At 38.9% G+C, this 15,447-nt stretch overlaps 1 pseudogene; it reads left to right on the top strand.

Moving 5' to 3' along the window:
• The first annotated feature begins 5,332 nt into the window (after positions 1-5,332).
• On the top strand, positions 5,333-6,668 carry LOC100999731 (annotated as a pseudogene).
• The last annotated feature ends 8,779 nt before the right edge of the window (positions 6,669-15,447 follow it).

The raw sequence follows: 15,447 nt of genomic DNA, 5'->3' as shown, positions 1-15,447 counted from the left end.
TGGGCCTTTTTGCAATGCAGGGATTTATTAGTAAAAATTTAAAATAATGGGTAGAAATAAAGTGCTTATTCATTATTGTCAAACCTTAGTACAAGTGGGAATTCTTTGTAGTGGCTAGTCACCATCTTTTCTTGTTCTTAATTTTTGCCATGAGAATAAGATAGCAACACTGCCATTACTCATAATGCAATGGCCGGTCAAAATCAGCTTGCTTCTGCAATTTCCGAATACCATTTATTTAACGTGAAGTAGATCATCACTGAATATTTTGTATATATCATCCATTGTGCTACTGTGAATACTTGTTTCCAATGACCCTTTTAGGAGTTGTTACTATGCTCTGCTAGTGATATTCACAAATGGCAATCTTACGTAGAGTATGCAGAAAAGTGTGAAAGATAATTTGTTTTCTGACAATATTAAATTAGGAGTCTTAGAGCATAAAAGTAAGGCAACACACTTTCTAACCATGTCTTCTCTTAAACTCTTTAAGCTTAATTTAAGTCTGATATGTGATATCTTTCAGTGTTGAGCATACTCTTGCCTTTCCCATATTGCCAACAGCAGGAAGACTAGAAGAGGAGCCATGGGCAAAATGAGAAGAGTGGTACCACTTGAGCAAAGAGTTTCTGTCCCTTGTTCAACATGGTTAAGACTGACCTGGAAGAGCATGACATCATTCATCACCATATTTATGAGAGGCAAACTAGGGCATTGATCAGAAGGGCCTGTGGTTTCTTTGGTGCAACAATCTCAAAAGCTTTTGGATGAGATGGGTGCAACTACCCTAGAACACTCCTTCTCATGTGACCTTGGGCCTATAAGGGGTGCAAGTAATAGGGAGCTCACAGAAGAAAGTTTGCTTCTCATCACCCTCAGATACTGGAGACCAGAGGCAGTACTGTGGTCAGAACACAGATATATGAGATTTGACACATGATTTCAACATAAGACCCAACACCTGAGCCCGAGACGGATGGTAGGCAGTGTGCTAATGGTAGCCTAGAGCCCTGAACTCACCCCGTGCCTGAACTGAGTGAGCATCGCATACAACCAGGTTGCCAGGTTTTCTGAAAGACTAATTGTATGTAGTTGTGAACAAAATAAGGCACTGGCTTGAAGGGAGCAATTCTCTCTCCAAGTCACCCTCTAGGAAGCAAGGCCCAGCCACAGAGCCCTAGGATGACCTCATATACATGAATCCTGGAATCTGTGGAGCCTTTATTTAACTCCATGCACCTGATTCAAATTTGGAAAGTGCCTGAAAGAAAGACACAGGCAAAGGGGCCACAGGAATCCCAGTCTAAGTCTGAGACTCTCTTCTTGGACAGTACTGCTGGTCTCAGTTATTCCCAGGCACAGGGAAGAGATTGACAATTTTGAAGATGGCCTTTCAATATTTAGGGCACTGTGAAGAGCAGAGACTGCCTGGATCTAAGGGAGTTACTGGTCTACTATGAGCTCCAAGAGGACAGGAATGAGTCTGTTTACCACTACCAAATACTGAATAAATACTGGAAACATGAGTGGATTGGAACTTGGCTGCCACGAACATGACAAATTAGTCAATTGTAACAGAAATTTAACTTCTGGGTGTTCCTCTTCCTCAAATTTAAAGCATACAGATGATCTACAATTTACTCTAGTTCCACATACAATTTTTGGACTTTTCAATGGTGTGACAGTGATACACATTCAGAAGAAACCGTACTTCGAATTTTGAATTTTGATCTTGCAATCAAAGATCAACATTCTGGGCTAGCAGTATGCCATACGATACTCTTTTGCAATGCTGGGCAGCACCAGCCAGCCGCAGCCAGCCACAAAATCTCGAGTGCCAGCAGTCAATACTCCAGCAATGATTACTGAGCATAGATGATTTTTTAACTGTCAGGGTTAATGTAAGTGTGCTGAGCATGTTTAAGGTAGGCTAGGCTAAGCCATGATGTTCTATAGGTTAGGTGTATATTAAATGCATTTTCAACTTAAAACATCTTCAACTAATTACTAATTTTGATGTTTTCTTCATAAGTTAATTAACATCACCGCCTACCGGTACTTTCTGTAGAGATTTTTGAGTAGTATGTGATGGTATATTAAGTGCTTAGATGAGTGTCTGACTCAGAGGTGCCCTTAACATATATTTGTTGAGAAAATGAATGAATGAATGAATGAATGAATCATTGAATAAAAAATGTGGGTTTCTTTTTTTTTTTTTTTTTTTTTGCTGGCAAACCTTTAGTTTATTATTTAATTTTATGGTTTATGACTCTATCATGATTTAAAAAGTTAATTTTAGAAATGGTAGATTCTGATTCTATCTGGTTGGTCTGCTGGATAATATATAGATTTCATCTCCTATACTTTTTTCTTGTTTTCTTTCTTCCCTGCAGAATAGCACCTCTGGAGTTTCAGGCACTAGTATCTGGCAAATTGTCTACAGTGATACCAACAGACATGGGTGATTGATTTTTACTAGAGATAGTCAAACTAACTGGTTTTATTGGTCGTACCCTAATCTTAGAGCTTGCCAAGGTCTGAATAGTAGTTCCTAGGATTTTTAATCTTCCCTAAGTGTGTAGGGGACTTGAATTCTGATGAACATCTGGATTCCCATTAAAAGACCTAAGCAGTGAATTTGGAGGAGTTAATTTCTTTGTAGTTGTTTCCATTTCTTTCATCTACTTAAAAAAGCACTCTCAGGCTCAAAGATTAGAGAAATCATAACAAGTATTTTGAAACATGTAAAAAATAATCTTTTTTTTCGGAAGTTATGTATATCTGGCAACAGTAAAATACTGCATGTAGTGAAGATTTAACTCCTCGTAAATAAATATACTAAGTAATTACTTTCATATTGTAGCTTACCTTGGAAAATCTTTGAGGATAAAAATATTCTTTTATACACATATAAAACCTTCCGTCTCTGGAATATTTTGTTTTAAAATAATAACCACTGCTTGAAAAAATGTATAATTCCTTGGTAGCTAAAAGTTATAAATAGCTCTGCAAAGGTTTAGCATATTCCAGAAGAGAATAAAAGAAAATATATAATCTTATTTGAACTTGAGGTGAAAATGACCAAAATGTGCACTCTTTTTTTTTTTTTTTTTTTATTTAAAATGCTATTGGTATGTAAAGGCACAGTACTGAATCAAAACTCCAGCCACATGTTTCTCACCTTGTATATGACTGGATTAGGATGGCAGCTGTCAGCATGATCTTCTGAAATAAATTCAGGAGTCTGATAATCTCCATTGTATTCCCAGCTACCCAAAAAGATGGTGTCAACTTCAATAATAAGTGTGAAACTTGCTCTTTCTAGCTGAGTGTCCTCTCCAGAGGATGTCATGATTTTCTTCAATGTATCGCCATTATTCAACCTGAAAATGAACATGAGGCTAATTGGCATAGTATGATGGATATTAGAGTGTCTGTTTCCTTTTCTGAAAAATGGAGTATAAACAGATGTAAAATGAAAGTTTCATTATCAAGGATACATAGTTGAACAACAGCTACAATTTCCTTCGTTAGTGATGACAAATAAATAGCAATTCCTGATCTACTAATTTAAAATCACCATTTAAACCATAGTTGTTTTTTTTTTTTTAAAGTAATCTCCTGAAGCATACATTACTTAGAAATCCTAAAGTAGTGGTAACTGCCCGTATGCTTTGGATTGTTATAATGTTCATCTGTTTCAGATTTTATTGGTCCTGAATGGAGAACACTTGGTGAATAGGATTTGCTTCTGCAGGGTCTCACCATCAAACTTGTGAAAAATATCAAATATCGTATTGCACTGACTGTTCCGTGAGCTATACTACAAGAATTTGAGGAGATGATAACTAACATTTTTGCCTACTTTTCTTGTTTTAATTGAATTCTGATAGAAAGTCTCTACATTTAAAATGTTTGCAATTGTCAATTGCTCTATGCTGTATGCTTTTGTTGTATCTTGGAATTGTAACTGGTTGTAATCTCATTAACTGACTTTTAGTTCATTTGTGCTCATTTCAGCTATTTTTTTTTTTTTTTTTGAGACGGTCGGCAAAATCGCCAAGGCTGGAGTGCAGTGGCTGGCGATCTCACGGTCACTGCAAGCTCCGCCTCGGGTTCCGCGCCATTCTCCTGCCTCAGCCTCCTGAGTAGCTGGGACTACAAGCCCGCCCTTCTCGCCGGCTAATTTTTGCATTTTAGTAGAGGCGAGGTTTCACGTGTTAGCCAGGATCTCCATCTCCTGACCTCGTGATCCATCGCGAAGAAGAAAAACACTTGCTGCCCTTGCCTCGCTTGGGCCTCCCAAAGTGCTGGGATTACAGGCGTGAGCCACCGCGCCCGGCCAGTCATTTCAACTATTTTGACACTATGTGCATGTGGTCTACATTATCAATGAAGAATGCAAAGCAATGATCTCATTAGCAGATCTTACTTTATGAGTTCCATTGCTTTTAAATGCGGTAGGTTTGTGTGTGGCAGTTAAATCCGTAAAGAAAACTGTTATTGTTGATGCCATTCTTCTGGAATAATTTCATCAATTCAACCCAATTCATGTTACCCACATCTAGACATAGCTATTATTAAAAATATATAGGCATTTACAAAAAAAAAGTATCAGTGAATAGCAGAAAAAATTAGTGTCTATTTAAAGCAGATTACTAGATGACAAGAAAGTTCTAAGCAGGTATTGGAAGCCTATATGACCTACAGGTTTCTGGACTATATTATTTTTAGGAAATGTTCTCCATTATTTTGAGGCGTTTATCATAGAAACAAGCAAAATTATACACAAAATTCAGCTACTGTGACCTAGTTTAGGCCTAACATATATTGAGGTTCAGTTTATAAGCATTTAGAAAGTAAGATTGCCTTTTTGCATCTGACATTGGCAGGTGTGAGAATTAGGTGGCTCTCTACTTTGATGCCTGTTCAGTTATATCTGCACATGTTTAACATACTGGTATTCTGTCCCTTCCTCGAGCTCCCGTCCTCTCCTTAGCAGAGGATATTTTATAACCTTTGAGTAGCAACTTAGCATCTATCTGGTTTTACTAGTAGTCATGCTTTGATCTTTGGCCCAGATCCAATAATTGAGATCTTCCGAAGAATCTATCTCCATTGTGTGGGGCCCTGTCTCAACTCTTGCCCCAGTTCCTTTTATATCAAATTTAACATAATTCTTATATAAAATCTTCTGGTCTTGTGGTTTCCCACCTTTTGGTCCTTGTATTAGTTAGCTAGGGCTGCCGTAACAAGTTTCCAAGTTTAGGGATAGGTTGAATCGCTAGCGTGAGGTTTGAATGGCGGCCGCTGCTGCCGGGGTCAGAATGTCATGCAGGCTATCCCCAACAGGCTACCCACACCTTTCCCTGGATATCCTCCTGCAGGTCAGGGTGTCGCTCTCCCTTCTGGTGTATCACCACTTAGCAGCTATCCTGGTGGCTTTCCTCCAATGGGGAGGTGCCTGCCCACAAGTGCCAGTGTAGTGGCTGCAGGAGCTGGAGGCTACCCTGGCCTGGGGGACATCAAGCCCTGGAGGCTATCCTGGTGCCCCACAGCCGGGGAGCTCATCCTGTCGGAGTTCCTCCCGGGCCAGGACTGGAGTCCCACCGGGTGGGCAGGCTTTTCTGGCTACCCACAGCCTGCTGCAATCTTATGGAGGTGGTCCAGCACAGAGTCCCACTACCTGGTGGCTTTCCTGGAGGAATGGAGCCATTCTCGGTATCCTGGAGGACAACCTGCTTACCTAGTCAGCCACCTGCTGCAATGACTCCAGGGCACTCGAGACTATCGACCAGCTGCCAACTTTGATGCTATGAGAGATGCAGAAATTCTTCATAAAGACATGTGAAGGTTTTGGGACAGACGAGCAGGCAATTGTGTGGATGTGGTGGCCAACGTTCAATGAAGTCAGAGGCAAAAAAGAATTAAAGCAGCATTTAAGACCCAGCCTCTTGTGGCAGGATTTGATAAGATCTAAAATCAAGGTTTAAGTGGAAATATGGAAGGGCACAGTTCTGGCCCTCTTTATGCCTCCTCATATTCTACGTGCCTGGAGCTTCAGGAAAGCAATGCGGGGAGCAGGAACTCAGGAACGTGTATTGATTGAGATTTTGTGCACAAGAACAAATCAGGAAATCGAGAAATTGTCAGATGTTATCAGTCAAATTGGAGCTGAGACCTTAGAAAGGACATTAGGTCAGATACATCGGGACATTTTGGCGTTTACTTGTCCATGTGCCAGGGAAATCGTGATGAGAATCAGAGTGTAAACCACCAAATGGCTCCAGGAAGATGCTCAGCGTCTCTATCAAGCTGGTGAGGGGAGACTAGGGACCGATGAATCTTGCTTTAACATGATCCTTGCCACAGAGCTTCTCAGCTGAGAGCTACCATGGAGGCTTATTCCAGAATATGTCGAGATTTATTAAGCAGTGTGAGCGAGTTTTCGGATCACGGTAGAAAGTGGTTTGAAGACCATCTTGCAGTGTGCCCTGAACCGCCCTGCCTTCTTTGCTGAGAGAGCTCTGCTATGAAGTGCTGCTTTGAATGACTCCCTCTGGTCAGGATTGTGGTCACTTTCGAAGTGGGAATTGACCTTGTACAAAATAAAACAGATGTTTGCTCAGATGTATCAGAAGAATTCTGGGCACAATGATTACGGGTGACACAGTGGAGATTACGAGGCCTTCTGGCTATTGTGGGCAGTGGGAGGGATTTTTTTTTAATGAAAAAATTCTATTCATAACTTATCCTTCAAGCTGACATGCAGCAATATCAAACATCAGCCTGCCAAGGAAATGAGGACATTGTCAGGGTAATGTGCTTGGTTTTGCACATGTTGTTATTGCCTTAATTCTAATGTTACTTTGTTCTCTACACATATAATCAATGTAAAGCCATATCTGACGATACAATATTGCAATGTTTATGGCCTTGTTCTTACTTTAACATTCTCATCAGATATTGAATAAAATCACAGCAATCTCTGATTCCGTGTAATAACATTATAATTTTTGAAGGTTGCTGAAAGCTCTGTCTCCAGAAGTCCTCTAGGTCCTTATTAAGTGGATGGTAATAATGTCAAAACTGTGTACTTTAAAAAAATTTCATCTCTTTACATCTAGAATAATTTGCATCTTATTTTGCATAAATTGGTTCTGTGTTATAACACTTTCCACATAGAAAATGAATGAGTAATGCCTGTAGCACCTTTTTAAGAAGAGGTCAAATGTTTATATGCTTGATACATAGCCTACTTTTTTCAGTTGTTTTCTTTTTTAAATTGAGTTATTACAAATAAAAAATTGCATAAAAAAAAAAAAAAAGCTGGATAGGTTAACATTTACTTGACAACAATGCTAAAGGCTAGAGGTCTGAGACCAAAGTGATGGCAGGATGAGCTTCTTTTGAGGCCTCCTTCCTTGACTTGCAGATGGCATCTTTTTTCTGTGTCTTCACATGGTCTTTCCTCTGTACATGTCTGTGTTTTAATATTTTTTTCTTATAAGGACACCAGTCATATTGGATTAGGGTCCACCCTAATGACTTTATTTTAACTTTACCTCTTTAAAGAGCCTGTCTGCAAATATAGTCACACCTGAGGTACTGAGGGTTAGGAGTTCAACACATGAATTTTGGGTGGACTACATTCAACTCATAACACTTTCCAGCTCTTCTTCCTGTCACAACAGCAAGAACAATTGTTATTACTTTCATAACTAACATTTATTGATTGCTTATTATATGCCAGACACAGTTCTAGTTGCTTCACATCTATCGTGCCATAAAGAAGAGACCTCTGACCCCATATCTCAAATCCCTAAACTTGTGACATGAGTCCTGCTTTCTACTGCCAGATTCTCTGCTGTCATCTGACTTTGCAGACACAGAATTTCTCTTAGTTTGTTACTGCTGCTGTAACAAAATCTCTGAGACTGCATATTTTATAAGGAACAGAAATTTATTTCTCACAGTTCTAGAGGCTGGAAGTTCAAGATCACGGCATCGGCAGGTTTTGTGTCTCATGAGGGCCCTATCTCTGCTTCCAAGGTGGCGCCTTGTTGCTGCATTCTCACATGACAGAAAGGGTGAATAACATTCCCTCACATAGTGGAAAGTAGAACAGTGAAAAAGGGGCCCAGTCAGTTCTCTTCAGACCTTTTATATAAAGGTCTCTAATCCTTTTCATGACCTCACCACCTTCCAAAGGCCACACCCCTTAATAGTGTTGCATTGAAGATTACATTTCAACATGAGTTTTGGAGATGACACAAACTTTCGAACCATAGCAGGGTTACCTAGTGGTTATAAGGCTGGGCTTCAGAACTGGGCAGTATGGACTTTTATTCTAACTCTGCCTTGTGTTGGTTGTTTGATCTTGGGCAAATTACTAATCTCATTGTACTTCAGTTGTTTCATCTGTGCAAATGAGGACAACAGTACTACCTGTAGAGTTATTGGTGATGATTAAATAAGTTACCATAATAGGCAAAGCACTTAGAGGTTTTCTGGATGTGTGGTTGGCACAGTGAAACACTGAGATAATGTACCTTGAAATAATGCAAATTTAGATAGAATATGATTAACAATTTGGCTCCCATCCTCTGTAGCAGCCTTATGCCAGTCATTTTGTTAATTTATTTTGTAACTGCACATACTACAGGTTTTTTGAATCTCATGTAGAGAAGTATGGTGAACTTTCACTGTACTTGCTGTATTTGAATTCCTGTTACTATTTCATTTTTCCTGCCACTGGGCTTACTGCTTCTGTTTCTTTTCTTGCCTTTAAGGATGCCTGTTCTTACCTCTTACATAGGCATTACCTCCCTGAATTGCCACCTGTCTGTACTATTTGAATACTCTACCAGCTTGATTGTGCTTCTGACTACTGCCTGTAATGGGCTTGCCCTGCTTCACTGAATATGTCTAATTCCTTTCCTGTTTTTGGCATCTAAGTGCCTACATTCCATACCTGGAATAAGGCATGAGTCCTTAAGATTCACCATCTGCTGCAAAGAATTTAAAATCACCATGTTCACTGGAGTGCTGACATTACGCTATCACTCAGCAATGTATATGTTCAAAGTCTGTACTGTCTTTCCATGTGTCATCCAATAGTTTAGATTTAATAAAAACTCTCTCTCTCTTTTTTTTTTTTTTTTGCCATGCACAAGAAGTTACAGGCATGGTAGATGTGGAAGGTGTTATAGTATGTGAGTTAAGTCTACTGCCTCTGGAGTCATATTGATGGGTCTGAATAGCAACTCCATCATTTTTGCTAGCTCTATGATTTTGGCCTCAGTTTTCTCATCTATAAAACTAGGATATGTAGTCTTATGGGGATGATTCAGTGAAATAATTTACTGAAAAATTGTATCTGCCAAATGCTCTGCAAACATTATCTTATTTGATGCCTACAACTACTGTTTATACTAGGTACTATTATCACCTTACAGAGATGTGATAATTCAATCACTGTAGCCCTGTTATTTTTTCTATGCTTGCCTGCCATTTTCCTTTAAAATATTTTCTATTATTTGGATGTTTAGATCTTGTTTATTTATTTATTTTTAATTAATTTATTATTATTATATACTTTTTAAGTTGTAGGTACATGTGCATAACGTGCAGGTTTGTTACATTATGCATACTTGTGCCATGTTGGTGTGCTGCACTCCATCAACTCGTCATTTACATCAGGTATAACTCCCAATGCAATCCCTCCTCCCCTCCCCATGATAGGCCCCAGTGTGTGATGTCTCCTTCCTGAGTCCAAGTGATTCATTGTTCAGTTCCCACCTAAGAGTGAGAACATGTTTGGTTTTCTGTTCTTGTGATAGTTTGCTAAGAATGATGGTTTCCAGCTGCATCCATGTTCCTACAAAGACACAAACTCATCCTTTATGGCTGCATATATTCCATGGTGTATATGTGCCACATTTTCTTAATCCAACCTGTCACTGATGGACATTGGGGCTGATTCCAAGTCTTTACATAGAATAGTGCTGCAATAAACATACACGTGGTGCATGCACTTTATAGCAGCATAATTTATAACTTTGGGGTATATACCCTGTGCAATGGGATGGCTGGGTCACATGGTACATCTAGTTCTAGATCCTTGAGGAATCACGCACACTGTTTTCCATAATGGTTGAACTAGCTTGGCTAACCCCACCAACAGCTTAAAAGTACCTTATTTCTCCACATCCTCTCCAGCACCTGTTGCTTCCTTGACTTTGAATGATTGCCATTCTAATCGGTGTGATGGTGACTTCATTATGGTTTTGATTTGCATTTCTCTGATGGCCAGTGATGATGAGTATTTTTCATGTGTCTGTTGGCTGTAAGGAATATCTTTTTATGAAATGTCTATTCATATCTCAGCCTCACTTTTTTGATGGTAATGTCATTTTTTCAATAATTTGTTTGAGTTCTTTTGTGGTTCTGGATAGTAGCTCCTTTGTCAGATGAGTAGATTGCGCCTTCTCCCATCTCCGGTGTTTGTCGTTCACTCATGCAGTTTCGCCTGTTTTTAGCTAATCATCCTACTGTTCACCTGTTTTGCTGTTGGTGTGATGAAGTCTTTTGCCCATGCCTATGTCCTGAATGGTACTACCTAGGTTTTCCCTCTAGGATTTTATGGTATTAGGGTCTAACATTTAAGTCTCTAAATCCATCTTGAATTAATTCTTTCAGATATGAGTAAGGAAAGGATCCAGTTTCAGTTTTCACTTATGGCTAGCCAATTTTCCCAGCACTATTTATTAAATAGGGAATCCTTTCCCCATTTCTTGTTTCTCTCAGGTTTAATAAAGATCATGCTGTAGATGTGTGTGCTATTTTGGAGGACTCTGTTGTGTTCCATTGGTCTATATCTCTGTTTTGGTACCAGTACCATGCTGTTTTGCTACCGTAGTCAGTAGCCTTCAGTCAGGCATGGATGCTTCCCAGCTTTGTTCTTTTCGACTCTAGGATTGTCTTGGAGATGCGGGCTCTTTTTGGTTCCATATGAACTTTAAAGCAGTTTTTCCAATTCTGTGAAGAAACTCATTGGTAGCTTTTGATGGGGATGGCATTGAATCTATAAATAACTTGGCAGTATGGTCATTTTCACCATATTAATTCTTCCTATCCATGAAAGCATGGTATGTTCTTCCATTTGTTTTGTGTCCTCTTTATTTCACTTGAGCAGGTTTGTAGTTCTCCTGAAGAGGTCCTTTTACATCCCTTGTAAGTTGGATTCCTGTATTTTATTCTCTTTAAATACTGTGAATGGAAGTTCATTCATGATTTGCCTCTCTGTTTGTCTGTTACTGGTGTATACGAATGCTTGTGATTTTTGCACATTAATTTTGTATCCTGAGACTTTTGCTGAAGTTGCTTATCAGCTTAAGGAGATTTTGGCTGAGACAATAAGCTTTTAAATATACAATCATGTCATCTGCAAAGAGGACAATTTGATTTCTTCTTTTCCTAACTGAATTTTGATTTCTTTCTCTTGCCCACTGCTCCTGGCCAGAACTTCCAACACTATGTTGAATAGGAGTGGTGAGAGAGGGATCCCTGTTCCTTGTGCCAGTTTTCAAAGGAATTTTTCCAGTTTTGGCCTTTGTTCAGTATGATATTGGCTCGTGGGTTTGTCATAAATAGCTCTTATTATTTTGAGGTACGTTCCATCAATACCGAATTTATTGAGCCGCTTTTAGCATGAAGGGCTGTTGAATTTGTCAAAAGCCTTTTCTGCATCTATTGGAGATAATCATGTGGTTCTTGTCTTTGGTTTGCTTATATGCTGGATTATGTTTATTTCGATTTGCGAATGTTGAACTCAGCCTTGCATCCCAGGGATGAAGCCCACTTGATCATCATGGTGTAAGCTTTTTGATGTGCTGCTGAACTGCCTACGCATTTTATTGAGGATTTTTGCATCGATGTTCATCAGGATATTGGTCGAAAATTCTCTTTTCTTTGTTGTGTCTCTGCCAGGCTTTGGTATCAGGATGATGTTGGCCTCATAAAATGAGTTAGGAGGATTCCCCCTCTTTTCTATTGATTGAATACTAGAAGGAATGGTACCATTCTGCTTGTACCTCTGGTGAATTCAGCTGTAATCCATCTGGTCCTGACATTTTGCTTGGTAGGCTATTAATTATTGCCTCAATTTCAGAGCCTGGGTTGGTCTATTATTCAGGATTCAACTTCTCTTCCTGGTTTAGTCTTGGAAGAGTGTAAGTGTCCAGGAAATTATCCATTTCTTCTAGATTTTCCAGTTTATTTGTATGTGAGGTGTTTTATAGTATTCTCTTCTGATGGTAGTTTGTATTTCTGTGGGTTGGTGGTGATATCCCCTTTTATCATTTTTTATTACAGCCGATTTGATTCTTCTCTTTTCTTCTTTTTATTAGTCTTGCTAGTGGTCTGTCAATTTTGTTGATCTTTCAAAAACCAACTCCTGATTCATTGATTTTGAGGGTTTTTTGTGTCTCTATCTCCTTCCCAGCCTGCCTTGATCTTTAAGCATTTCTTGCCTCTGCTAGCTTTCAATGTTTGTTTTGTTTCTAGTTCTTTAATTGCGTATGTTAGAGTGTCAATTTTAGATCTTTTTCCTGCTTCTCTTGTAGGGCATTTAGTGCCATAAATTCTCTACACACTGTTTTAATGTGTCCCAGAGATTCTGGTATGTTGTATCTTGTTCTCATTGGTTTCCCCAAAGAACATCTTTATTTCTGCCTTCATTTTCATATGTAATTCAGTAGTCATTCAGGAGCAGGTTGTTCAGTTTCCATGTAGTTGAGCGGTTTGATTGGAGTTTCTAGTCCTGAGCTCTAGTTTGATTGCACTCGTGGTCTGAGAGACAGTTTGTTATAATTTCTGTTCTTGTACATTTGTTGAGGAGTGCCTTACTTCCACTACGTAATAATTTTGGAGTAAGTACAACGTAGTTGAGAAGAATGTATATTCTGTTGATTTGGGGTGCAGAGTTCTATAGATGTTCATTAGGTCTGCTTGCTGCAGAGATGAGTTCAATTCCTGGATATCCTTGTTAACTTTCTGTCTCATTGGATCTGTCTAATGTTGACAGTGGAGGTTGAAGTCTCCCCATTATTATTGTATGGGAGTCTAAGCCCTTTGTAAGTCTGTAAGGACTTGCTTTATGAATCTGGGTGCCCTGTATTGGGTGCATATATTTAGGATAGCTAGCTCTTCCTGTTGAATTGATCCCTGACCATTATGTCATGGTCATTCTTTTGTCTCTTTTGGATCTTTGATGGTTTAAAGTCTGTTTCATCAGAGACTAGTATTGCAATCCCTGCTTTTTTGTTCTCCATTTGTTTGGTAAATCTTCCTCCATCCCTTTATTTTGAGCCTATGTATGTCTCTTGCATGTGAGATGGGTTCTGAATACAGCAGACTGATGGGTCTTGACTCTTTATCCAGTTTGCCAGTCTGTGTCTTTTAATTGAGCATTTAGTCCATTTACATTTAAGGTTAAGATTGTTATGTGTGAACCTTGATCCTGCCATTATGATATTAACTGGTTATTTTGCTCGTTAGTTGAGTGTGCTCTTCCCTAGCCCTCGATGGTCTTTACATTTTGGCATGTTTCTTGCAATGGCTGGTACCGGGTTGTTCCTTTCCATGCTGGAGTGCTTCTTTCAGGGTCTCTTGTAAGGCAGGCCTAGTGGTGACAAAATCTCTAAGCATTTGCTTATCTGTAAAAGATTTTATTTCTCCCTTTCACTTATGAAACTTCTAGTTTGGCTGATATGAAATTCTGGTTTAAAAATTTTCTTTAAGAATGCTGAATATTGGCCCCCACTCTCTTCTGGTTTGTAGAGTTTCTGCCAGAGATCTGCTGTTAGTCTGATGGGCTTCCCCTTTAGGGTAACCCGACTTTTCTCTCTCGGCTGCCCTCTTAAGATTTTTTCTCCTTCATTTCCCCAACTTCTTGTGAATCTGGCAATTATGTGTCTTTGGAGTTGCTCTTCTTTCCTCGAGGAGTATCTTTGTATGCTCTCTGTATTTCCTGATTTGAATGTTGGCTCCGCCCTACTAGGGTTTGGGAATTTCTCTGATGATAACTTGAAGAGTGTTTTCTCCAACTTGGTTCCATTTTCTTCCTCACTTTCAGGCACCCTAATCAGATTTGCCTTTACATAATCCCATAATTTTGTAAGCCGAGTTCATTTTTGTTCTTTTGTTTCTTCGCTTTATTTCATTCATTTGATCCAATCGCTTACTTTTTCTTCCAGCGTTGATCGAGTCGGTTACTGAAACTTGTGCATTTGTTCACGTATTTCGTGTCATGGTTTTATCTTTCTATTTCTTCGCTTATGACCTTCTCTGCATTAATTAATTTTAGCCATCAATTTCCACTTTTTTCAAGATTTTATTTCTTTTATGGCTTGGTAATGTGAATTTTTAGCTCTGAGATATTTGATGGACTGGCTCTCTTCTCTCATCTCGTCTGCCATTCGTCTTAGCTTTGATCCGAGTTGGCGATGAGCTGCTTCCTCAGTTGAAAATGCAGAAATCACCCGGGTTTTCAGCCGCCAAGGCTGGGAGTTGGAGAGACTGAGCTGTTGCTATTCGGCCATCTTGCTTCGAGAAACATCCACTCTAGATCTTGTTTATAAGCTCCCTTGACTCAGTGAGTGTGTTAGGCTTATGCTCAGGCTTAAAACCAGATCTTACTCCTGGTAATTTAATAATAAATATAAATTAATATATTTCCCAAGGGTAATTTTATGATAATTCTATATCACCTAGAAACTTGTCATGGAAATTAGAAATAATTTTCTCGACTTGTCTAACAGAACACTTAAATTTGGGAAAGTATCCTAGGAATCTGATGAAGAGAAGGATGATCGCAAAAGACATTATTGACTGTCAAAGATCATTGTTTTCAATAGGCCATTTTGGACTTTCTTTTCTAGAAAGAAACTTGCATAGCTTTTTTTTGTTCTTTGTTTTTTTCAGAAAGGTCATTAGTTAGTTGGCACATCTTATATTGAATTTTGTCTTATTTTAAAAAATGACTTAATAGAAATCCTTTTAAAAAGCCACAACCATAATTGAAATACCACGCATTAGAAAAAGGCTATAATATAATTGGCATCAGAACCACAGGTTGTTGGGCTAAGACGAACTTGAGCAATCATTCAATCAAAACTCCCCAAGGGATAGGTGAGGAAATTGAGCTCTTGCTATATCACATGACTTGCTCAAAACACAGAATAGCAGAGTTAGGATTAGAACCTTTGTCCTATGTCCTTAAAATATATGTAAAATATTGGTGGATGATTAAAAAATGGCTCTTAAAACTTGGTATATTTTGTATGAAAATATTCTAGTATAACAAAAATGTCAGGCTTGCCCTTTAGATCAGTTCTACACTGTAGGTGCTTCCTTGAAACACTCTCGTTTATGCTCTGGGCAACC

This window comes from Papio anubis, chromosome 9 (assembly GCF_008728515.1).
Source record: "Papio anubis isolate 15944 chromosome 9, Panubis1.0, whole genome shotgun sequence".
Classification (NCBI taxonomy): Eukaryota; Metazoa; Chordata; class Mammalia; order Primates; family Cercopithecidae; genus Papio; species Papio anubis.
The sequence above is the reverse complement of the archived record's forward strand: the minus strand, read 5'-3'. Positions and strand labels throughout refer to the sequence as shown.